This window comes from Lampetra planeri, unplaced genomic scaffold (genome assembly GCF_965212315.1).
Source record: "Lampetra planeri unplaced genomic scaffold, kcLamPlan1.2.h2 scaffold_1586, whole genome shotgun sequence".
In the NCBI taxonomy this organism is placed as follows: domain Eukaryota; kingdom Metazoa; phylum Chordata; class Hyperoartia; order Petromyzontiformes; family Petromyzontidae; genus Lampetra; species Lampetra planeri.
The window spans coordinates 3,702-14,594 of NW_027614315.1; the positions used below are offsets into that span (position 1 = coordinate 3,702).

General features: G+C 50.5%; 1 pseudogene; it reads left to right on the forward strand.

Annotated features, from left to right (window-relative positions):
* Positions 1-1,043: 1,043 nt before the first annotated feature.
* On the forward strand, positions 1,044-8,730 carry LOC144739586 (transmembrane protein 151A-like; annotated as a pseudogene).
* Positions 8,731-10,893: the final 2,163 nt, after the last annotated feature.

Below are 10,893 nucleotides of genomic sequence, written 5' to 3' on the forward strand. Positions count from 1 at the left end.
TGTCCACTTAGTATTTGATGAACATCTTATGTGACAGTTGATTCAACAAACCAGTCCATTGTCATTTGGAGACTCAGGAGTGAGCATCCTCACATGAGAGTGTCTAAACAAAGCACAACTGAATCCAGTAAACTTGATTTATCACCAGAGGAAAATTAGAGCAAACACTGACACAATTAAAAAATATGACTGAAAAGAAAGGACATAAAATAAGTACGTAAAAATAAAATAACTACATCCAAATTTAGTAAATGTTATATATCTTTTTTTTCTCTTTTCAGTCCCTGGTGTATTATTTGTAAATAATGTCAATGTCGTTCTGTCCAATGTTAGATTTTATGTTGTATCTCCGAGGTATTTTTTTTTTTTAAATCCAGAATCTGACTTTCTTGTTTTTCTTTTTAAATGTAAGAGAAAGCTGCTCGCGGTGTCTTTGTACTGTGATGACGATGAAAGTGAAAGGGATTCTGATTCTGCAACAGTTAAAAACCACAAACGTGAAAATAATGCACAAAGAACGTTGTCGTGCGGTGACGTCACGGAATTCCGACACGACCTCCGTCCCAAAAAACAAAAAAAAACAAAGAACAAAAACAAAAAAATACACCCACAATGTCTTGGCGTCATGTCTCCCGGTGTTTTCGTGCCACCGGTGACATTCCTCACTCCGGTTGGCTCACGCGCGCTATCGCATATCGGTCGGTCGGTCCCGCGCGCACACGTGCGCTCACGCTCGGCTTCGCACGAGCGGCGGCGGCGGCGGCGGCTCGGACGGATGTTTGATGTTTGATGTTTGACCGGGTGCGTGGTGACCTTCTGCCTGGAGCGGAGTGATGGGGGGAGAGGCAGTGAACCCGCACAGCTCCGGGCGGACGATGCCCGTTTGCCGCAGGCCCCGCCACCCTGAAATCGGACACCGACCTGCGGCGGATGGGGTGACCGAGCTCGCTGCTCCGCCGGGGAGGTCCCTGCCGTCGGACGTTACCGGGGAGGGAGCCGCCTGTTCCCGGTTCTAAGGAAGGAAGGAGTGGCACCGGGGGAAGATGCAGACGGAGGAGGAGACGGCCACCGCAGAAGAGCCCATTTTGGAGGACGGGTCAGGACGAGAGCAGGTAGGGAAGGACATCTTCTCCCCCACCACACGGAAGTCCTGCAGATGTCCGGCTCCTATCGTTTGTTTTGCCCCTCTAACGAGCATTTCACGGCTCCATCATCACCCCACCGGTGATGTGAGAGCAGAGTTGGTGCCGTGAAGGAGGCTCACGCTCACCAAGGACACTCAGCAGGACCTTGGCTGGTGTGGAGACACGGGGGGTCCAGTAGGACTGACAGCAGGGATGTGTCGCTGCACTAAATGTGTTTTTACTACTGATGACATCACGTTCGCCCCAAACATTTGACACACAATGTGCCTGGGGATGTTTGTGTGTTTTCCTCCTACACTCCCGTAGGAGATGACACTATCACCCAGGACCACTGATGCAATGCACCTCTGCTGTCCAACCTCTGGTCCTGGGGGGGGGGGGGGTCATCAGCTGCACCTGGCTCATGCTGTGGTTTGCATGCAGCTTTGGAGCTGACTGCTTCAGTTTGCACATCCTCACACATCCTCAGTGGAGCCTGAGCGAATCTGACACTGATATCAGTCACGTGACTGATGTTCTGGCTCTGGAATGGAAAAGTTAGAACACCAAAAAAACAAAACCAAATGCACGTCTTGAATTGAAACGAGGGACGAAAATTATTTGTAAAAGTATCAACAGAAGAAACGCAGAATGATACAAATGCATGTGTGAATATCTGAATGCTAGTTGATCAAAGTGCTGCCAGTTTTAGACTCAGCACTGCACGTTATACACACAGATTCTTCCGAAATGTCCTCCAATGTGTTCAGTTCTACTTTAGTCAATCATGTGATACATTGTTAGAAATTAGGCAAAATAGATGATGTCAGCACATATGCAGTATTGTGGCTAATATTAGCACCACGTTGTTTTAATAGTATACTTTGACAATGCATAGTAAACTGATGCAATACTGGACGTTTCAATTATTAATGTAAAAGAGTTCATTAAGAATCACGCGAGCTAAAATCTATGTCCCACAGATGATATCTTCTGAATAAAGTGTCAGTCAGGCTTTAGACCGGGACAATACCACTTCCTCTACGATTCCACCAACATCTAATCCCCCGTTTGTACAAATCATAAAAAACAAACGTGAACACCAAGGGACGTGGACAGATTCTGGAAGGTCTGTCTGTCTGTCTGTCTGTCTGTGCCTCTGCCAGTGGTGGATTGACCAGCAGCCACCATTAAAAACCAGGAGAGCACACGTTGCTGCTCTGTGAGCCGCGTCTACCTTTTCTGCAGGTGGAGTGTGTGCAGAATGGTCAGAGGTGCAGCAGCATCACAATGGGAACTTCAGCGTTTCATGATCAAATCTGAAAAAAAAAAAAAGACAATACTGAGCATCGTACCGTCCCCTGTGTATCATTTTTGATCATTTTAGCTTTTATCTACTTGGAGGACTTATATTTGGTCTTTGAAGCCATGAAAGTGCATATTTGTTGAAACTCCAGTCCGGTCAGACGATGCTCAGAACTCAATCCTCTGGTCTTTGTATGTGGGTATGGACAGGACAGTGTCACGCAGTGACTTCGGTCAGGGACTCACGGCCCTGTTCGTCTCCCTCATGCTCCCCCCACCCCTGAAGTATCCTCCCATCACCTCTCTCTCATCTGACTCAAATCACTTACTGCCTCGCGAGAAATTAGCACAGTTTAAACGGCGCTGGTGGATTAATAGTGAAATGGCACCCGATTGTGACGTGATGGGGATTTTTCTGTCGCTTTCTTAACCCCGGAGGTGTTCCGTCCGGTTCTCATTCTTCATCAGCAGTTAATACGACGGCGTTCATGACATCCTGCATAAATAAATGATGTGTGAGCGTGATGGATGACATGATGAAAAGCCTAATAAAGAGCAGCAAGAATGAGCTCAATCAATCAATAACATTCGTTTTGATGTTGTCATGACAACAAAACAGTCATCAACACTGAGTCGAATTATTCCTTTACAGCTTACAAATGACAAATCAGTGCAGGACTATTTTATATCCCAACATACTGAGGACAAGCTATTTCTGTGTTGTGATAGTACACACTACTCAGTGAAGACCTCGTTTCCGGAATGGCCGTCATGAAATGACAGTTGTATCTGAGCAGCAGCAGCAGCAGCAGCAGCAGCAGCAGCACTTTCCACTCCTCACTTTATTTGCCACCCACAAGCTAGGAGGGCTAATTATAGCTGGTCCAGTCACACCTAAGCAGACGATTCAGCTCGAGGAGACACACTGAGATGTTTTTGTTCAGGCACCATCTGACCGGTGCACCGATTCTTCGGGTGACTCTCTACTGGCAGGGGGGTATTATTGAAACGGGTTCATGCGCAGGTTTTATCAGAGGCTTATATCCTCATGTGGTCAAGTAGTTTTGCTCTTGAACCAGATCTCTGCCATCGTCTGGACCCTGATAAAACAATGATTATTTTTCAGCAGTGACTGGAAGGAGCTCGACAACCAGGAAAAGTATTCGAAATGGACATTTGCTTTCGTCCAGGTCAAATATGACGTGATGCATGAAGTGCAGACGCGTATGACGTCATGACTACTGAAGAATGACTCCAGTCAGTTACACACTTCCTCACAGCTCCCATGTCATTAGTCGTGTATCACGCACCAGCTTCCTGTAAATAACAAAATTGTGAGCTTGCCTTTTTTTTTTTTTTCAGGTTCGACCAGCTTGATCTTTCTTAACTGATGTGAAGGACAATGAGATGTTAAACTGACACGAGAGCTGCTGTCGGACACCAGCAGAATCATTCCGCCCAAGTCGATAAACGTTCCCTGTTTTGCGTTGTGGTGAGTCAGAAGAGCGAATCTGATTGAAGTCAGCAGCGGTTCAGAGGGAGATCTTGGCGTAGGATGCCGCTGACAACCCACCACCAAAGAACACACTTCGGTCTCTTGTGGATACTTCCAATTAAGTTAAAAGCATTTTTTTTTTAAACTTACATTGGTTCTTTTTGAAGCCGAGAACGTTAATTTCGCGGGTCAAGATGATGCTGTGGGCCCACGTGACTGCAAACGAGATGAAAAGTCAGCACGAGCGGGGCAGGATGGAAATGTAGAGAATGTACGTTGTTTTATGTCCAGGGGTCTCATATGCGGGGGTATGTTTGCGGTACCGGCCACAGGTTGATGTGTATGACACGAGAATCTGTGTTTTACTGTCTCCAATGCGTTGATCCAAAACGGCAGCAAAGTCTCGTTACCAGCAGCATCCGGCAGCAGAGACTTGCAGAGGGTTCATCAGCAGTAGCACCGCTTCGACAAACAAAGCTCATTTTCACGTCGTCAGCTAATGAGTCGAGTGTCCTCAGGCTTCGTGTCCCTCATCTGTCCATGGGGACACACTCGGATCGGTACAGGACGTGTGGCGCACGGGTGACAATCAGAGGTCCCTTTTTTTTCGGCAACATTTATCTGCAAGAGGACAAGGTCAACAGAGAAAATGAGAGAAACGGATGGTGGGGGGTGGGGGCTGCTTTTTGGCAGGTGGAGATCCCAGGAGGGAGGTGCAGTCTGTCACTAGTGCCGTCTCTTTAGTCTCTCTCATTTTTGCGTCTCTTCTGTTTGTCGTTACGTTCATGAAAAGTTCATGACCGTCTCCCTGTCTCACCCCCTCACCACCCCCCACCACCCCCTTCTCTCTCTGTGCACTGCACTTTTAGTCCAATCAATTCACTTAGAGACAGACTTTCAGGGAGGATGTAACAGAGGAGACGTGGGAGCCGGGACGAGGGGGGAAGAAGGGCTGGGGGGCGGGGGTGGGGGGGGTGGGTGAACCAAGGTTGGGATGGAGAATAAGCACTTAGGGAGGAGGTGGGAGGGAAGATTCGGGAAGGAGAAAAATGATTACATAATGGTGGGGGGGGGGGGAGGGGCAGCCAGGAAGGAATAATATGCAGCTGAATCAGTAACATTGATAATTTACACGTTGTTTTTTTTTAAAGCTATTTTTGGATTCCACGTTGGATGTTTTTAGGGGGGGGTCGGAGGGGCCCCTCCTTCTGTCGTTCACCAAATGCCCTTCATGAAGAGTCGTGAAGTCGGTCAAATTGCGCTGGAGGATGGAGGCTCGTTGCCCTGCACTGAGCCGAACGGAGCGGTGAGAGGGAAAGAGGAACGCATTAGAGAGGAAAGAGAGAGAGGTGAAGATGGAGAGAGGGAGAGGGGGGGTGGAGAGATGGAGAGCGATGTGCTGACAACACAGTCAGAACTCTGAGAGGAGAAAAAGGGACGCTGGTGTTGTCCAGTCGTTTTTTTTCTTTTGGTTTTTGTCACATTCAGCACGAGGCCTGGAGTAACACCAACGTGCAGACAAACACTGGAACAGTGCAAGTATGTTTGAACTGTTTCTCCATGATCACCCCCCCCCCACACACACACACCACACACACACACACACCACCACCACCACCTCTTTCATTCTTTTAAACACACTGGAATCGCAGGCGGCGGCGACGCGCGGCTGATGTTGGACCTGGAGTCTAGAAGCATCGTTCTCAACTAAATTATTCACATCGTCTCAGCTGGCGGCATGACAATGCTGAGAACGTGCCCGGTGGTGATGGCGTGGATGGAATAGAAAGAGAGCAAGAGAGAGAAAGAGAGAGAGGCATATTAGAGCAACTGAGTATCTAATGCACGTGTGTGTGTGTGTGTGTGTGTGTGTTTGAGTGCCCTGTAATATGATGTGCACAGTGCAGAGTTGTGTCAAAGTGTGCACTTATAGAGACATTAACTGTGTGTGTGTGTGCGCGTGTCTCTAACATGCACTTTATGCTATGATGGGCACAGGGTGGTGTAATGCATTTGTCTTGGTCAGGACCACAGATTAACACACTTCTGAAACACAGCACTGTTTACCAAACAGGAAGTACGCCTGTCATTCAACAAACAACGTGCGCTTCACCGTCTGGTGACTCATCAGTGACGAGGGTCAGATTCAGTAAGACATTAAAGTGTTCATATTCCGACACAGTGGCCAGAGCTCGTTACCACGACGACTCGGCAGGCTATCGTTCACGCTAATGTGTCGTCCGAGCGGCGGTGGACGTTGAACCCTCCTCATCGTCGTCTTCCTCCTCATCCACAGCAGCGGCCGCTCCAGCAGTCTCTGGGCTCCTCTTTGTGTCGAGAGTCCCACTGGAAGTGCCTCCTCCCTGACCCTCCTCATGTACGGCTGCTTTGCCACGCTCATCTGGTGCGCTCTCTGCTGCCGCGTCCCCGTCCTCGGTTCCTCCCTCATACATCTCGGTGCTGACGACAATGACACCCCCGCCGCCCTACTACGACGACAAGCTGCAGCTGGAGAGTCCCTGCTCCAGCGGCTACGTCTACATCCCCCTGGCCTTCCTGGCGATGCTTTACGTGGTTTACCTGGTGGAGTGTTGGCACTGCTTCTCTAAGACGGCCATGCTGGCCCACGCTGAATTCCAGGTATGTAAATGACACCGATACGTTTCATGAGACGAGACCCCTGTTTCAACACTCCATTATCCCGAAGCGCGTTGCAATAAAAACAGCTGTATGGACTGTTCATCTTTGAACCCTCAACAGAACCTACACATACTCGGAGGTTCAAGCGGCTCTAAATAATATGCAAATATAGCGTATACTTGCTAAGCACACAGATAAAATGAACTTTTGACTGAATCTAAAAGTGTTGGTTTACTTTACTGGTTAATTTCTGATGATGTTTCAGCTAATACAGTCAGTTGTTCCTAATATTTTGACCATACGACTTGTCTGGAAGTCTAAACCAGCGGCTGCATGTACGCTCCATGTGATGGTTGAAGAGGTTCTTCTGTCACTTGTCCTCGTCAACTCTTTGACCCAGGAAGTGTACGAGCGCGTGCAGAGACTTCAGCAGGCCACGCCCTGCATCTGGTGGAAGGCGATCAGCTACCACTACGTGAGGAGGACCAGACAGGTGACGAGGTACCGTAACGGAGACGCGTACACGACCACACAGGTGAGAGAAACACTCACTGCTCCCGTTACTGGCTGATCCGTCCACCGACGCCCCGCTCTCTCACCCCTCAGGTCTACCACGAGCGGGTCAACACTCACGCCTCCAGTTCGGAGTTCGACTACGCGCGCTACGGCGTCAAAGACGTGTCAAAGGAGCTCCTGGACCTGCAGCTGCACCCGGCTGTTCGCCTCCGTTTCACCAAGTGTTTCAGGTAAAACGCAAACAAATATCACTAGTGTGTCTGGTCTGGTACGATGGAGCATTAACACGTTCCTGTGTCCCTCAGCTTCTCCAGTGCTCGTGCTGAAGCTGCCTACCTCACCCAGGTACGGTGTGGTAAAAGAACATATCGGTGAATACGTTCCTGTGAGGACATTTAAACTAAATGTTTGGGTTCTAACTCGAACACGTCTTTTCTGCCCCACCAAGCGGGCGCGCTTCTTCGGCGAGAACGAGGGTCTAGACGACTACATGGAGGCCAGGGAGGGAATGCACCTGAAGAACGTGGATTTCCGTGAACACATCCTGGCGTTCCCAGACCCCGCCCACCAGCCGTGGTTCTCTCGGCACAGGGTGTTCTGGGTGGCGTCCGCTCTCCTCCTGTCATGGCCGCTGCGGGGTAGTTTCAGAATACCGCACCGCGTACGTCCACTACCATGTGGAGAAGCTGTTCGGGGAGGACGAGGATGCCGTCGGAGGAGGAGGGTGTGGCGGGGGCAGGCCAGGCGGAGGCGGAAGAGGGGATGGGATCGAAGGCGTGGCTGAGAACGGAGTCCACCCAGGAGGGATCGGAATCGGCACTGGTCTCAACGGGTCGAGCTACCGAGCCATCTCCCGGGTCAACACGGTGGACATGACGGAATTAGAGTGGCACATCCGCTGCAACCAGCAGATGGTCCCCAGCTACTCGGAGGCTCTGCTGATGGACTTGGACACAAGCGGTGGGACAAACCCCACCGTCTCCACACCCCTCTCCGGGCCGCTGGGCAGCACCCCCAACCAGGAGGTCAGCCGTCCTCCCATCGCTCTGCCCGTGGTGTTCAACTCGGCTTACCTCCTCCAGAGCTGCCCGCGCTGCAGAAGGACCACATCCAGCTCCAGCCTGCCCTCCAGGCTGAGGGCCCCCATGGGAACCACAGCCCTCCTCAACGCTACCGTGGCAGGGATCAGGGCAGCGGGGCCGGGGGGTGGAGCTATAGGGGGAAGGTTGGTGCTCAGTCGAAGTGGCTTCTCGTTAGGGCGGCTCGGAGGAGGGCGACAGAACAGTCTGTTTCATTCACGAAGCATGGGGGGAGGGCTGGGAGGGAGCAGGGAGGACGGAGCTGGAGGGGGCGGTGCCGGGGGAGGAGCAGGTGGAGGGTTCCTCGGGTTAGGGTCGAGGCAGGACAACGAGGAGACCAGAGGAGTGCTAGAAGGGGAAGGGGATGAGGAGGAGGAGGAGGATGAGCAGGAGGAGAGAAGGGACGATGGAGGGAGGGAGAGGGATGAGGAGGCAGCGCAAGATGGTGGAGGGGGCGGGGGAGGGAAGGGAGGGCGACAGGGATCGGCCACCGTCATACCAGGACGCATTCTTCTTTCCTGTCCTCATCATACACGGAGAGGAGAGCTGCCACGCCGGAGACGACATGTGACCATCAGACGACGCACCCCGGGGCGAGGAGGTGCGGGCAGAGGCCGAGGGGGGTGTCAGGAGGTGCACGGCAGAGGGACGGCCGAGTCCAGGTCGATACGAACATCAGCACAGACCAGAGGTGGAGGGATGAACAGATGTGTTCTGGAAATAGGTTTAGGACGTGAGATAAGAACAGATCCTGTGAGGGGGGAGGCGGGGGAGGCGGGGGATGCTGTGGAATCAGACTGAAAACTTTGTCATGTCTATTTCCAGATCTATCTATGCAAGAGCAGGAGCAGGAGGAGTGAGCGGTTCTAAAGATAGCAGCATGAAGGGCGCAGAGACGCCAAAGCAGCAGAGTGGTGGCAGAGGAAGGATCCTCACTAGCTGCATGTACAGAGGGGATGTGGGTTATTTCAGAGGAGGATCACAAAGGAGAGGGCGGGAAGACCGGGTGAACCACAGATGAGCTTAATGTACAAACAGAAAAGATACATACAAGAGATTAAACAAACACATCCTGGTGCGAGCATCGACCGAACCCAGGCGTTCTCTTAGCGATGCCTGCCTGCACATGTTGCTAGGATACATCATGAGTTCTCTCCTGCTGTTCATGCATTAAACTCCTCGGTGACACCATGGGAGATCTCCTCAGAGGGGATTTGCCTGGGTGGGAAACAGCGGCGGTGACCAACCAGCAGAGCAGCGCCACGTCTCTCCACATTTAACGATGTGGCGCACACGGCGGCGAGAGCGTCAACGGCACAGACGTGACAGACTGCTGCCGGGGTTTAAGATCCAGCACAACGAAGCGTTTGTTTGAAGGCCAGAAAGCAGGTTCAGTGAAAATCCCGCCTTAGTTCACCTGATGAATTAAGTCATTTGCTGAACCTGCTTTCTGGAGCCGTTTCCTGCTCAGATGCAGTCAGTCAGTTCTCTGACCTTCAGTCCGGTTCAGGTCGCTGAGGTAACTTCTTTTTATTCATGCAGCACCTGACCTGCAGCCATCACAGTGCCAATGAAAGAGGAGACACACTTATTTCCTTCCTGTCTCTTCATGCTGACAAACTCCTCACTTCACCATTAGCTCCACTCTGTCCATTACTGATATCATGTGGAGCTGAGAAAAAAAAAAAAAACTCCATCAGGGGAGAAACTGCTCCCAATACTTCTTAGCTCTACTCTCATTTCATGTAACACTTTCTCTTCCCTGTCTGTTTAAAACATGCGTGAGGTGCTGCATCGTTTTGTTGCCTCAGATGATAAAATTAGAAGGCGTCGTACCACCACCATCTGCTGCATCCCCCTTTCCTCCATTGAAGATCAAATTGACCACATATTTCTTTTAATTCCATCCCATTATTCACTTATTGGCTATATTTGAATTTTATCAACACACATAGAAGGACCAAAGATGTGGACACACACAGGTTGTTGATGGTGAACCGAGCTAATTTCACTGGCTGCGTAGGTAAACTATAGTTTTCTATCTGGTAATGTTCATTTGTACCCAAACAATAGTCCTGCAAGTATGACACAAACCTCAAAATTGGCATATATTCGTATATTAGTTCATCTCATCGTGTCTATCGATGATGACCGCACGGGAGGTAAAACTTCAGTCAGTTGACATTTGTGATTCTGAAAACAATCACCCAGGAAATAATGTCTCGACTGCTTGCGAGGATTGAAACAGATGAAATACTCAGGCGAGCCCAGACCTGCCTCCTCTTGTGTGGTTGCAGGCGTTGATGGCGTGAGCGGCTCTGCAGGAGCCCGGTGACGACGTGTGTCGGAGCGGACGTATGAAAGATGGAGGGCGGGGAGAACCACATCACAAGTAACGCTGGCGCGCAGATGCATGTGGCTTCATAACAGCTTGAGTGCAGGAGCTCCTGATGTAGCAAATGCAGAATGCAGGTCGGAACCATCAACATAAATTTAGATACTTAAGGGCAAAGACAAGACTCCATGGACAGAAACAGTCTGTGGCCTAGTTACTAACGAGTCCTTGTGCAGTGCAGGAAGCAGCAAGAAGCGTCTCAACAAAGCACAGTTGCTCCATTCGTAGGCAGAAGTTTGTTTTTTCAACCTCCCAAGGTCACAGACTGTGATTTGTAATGCAGAAGGGGTCTCCCTTCCTCGCTTGCTACCCCCATTCTCTGGACTCGAAAAGCACACA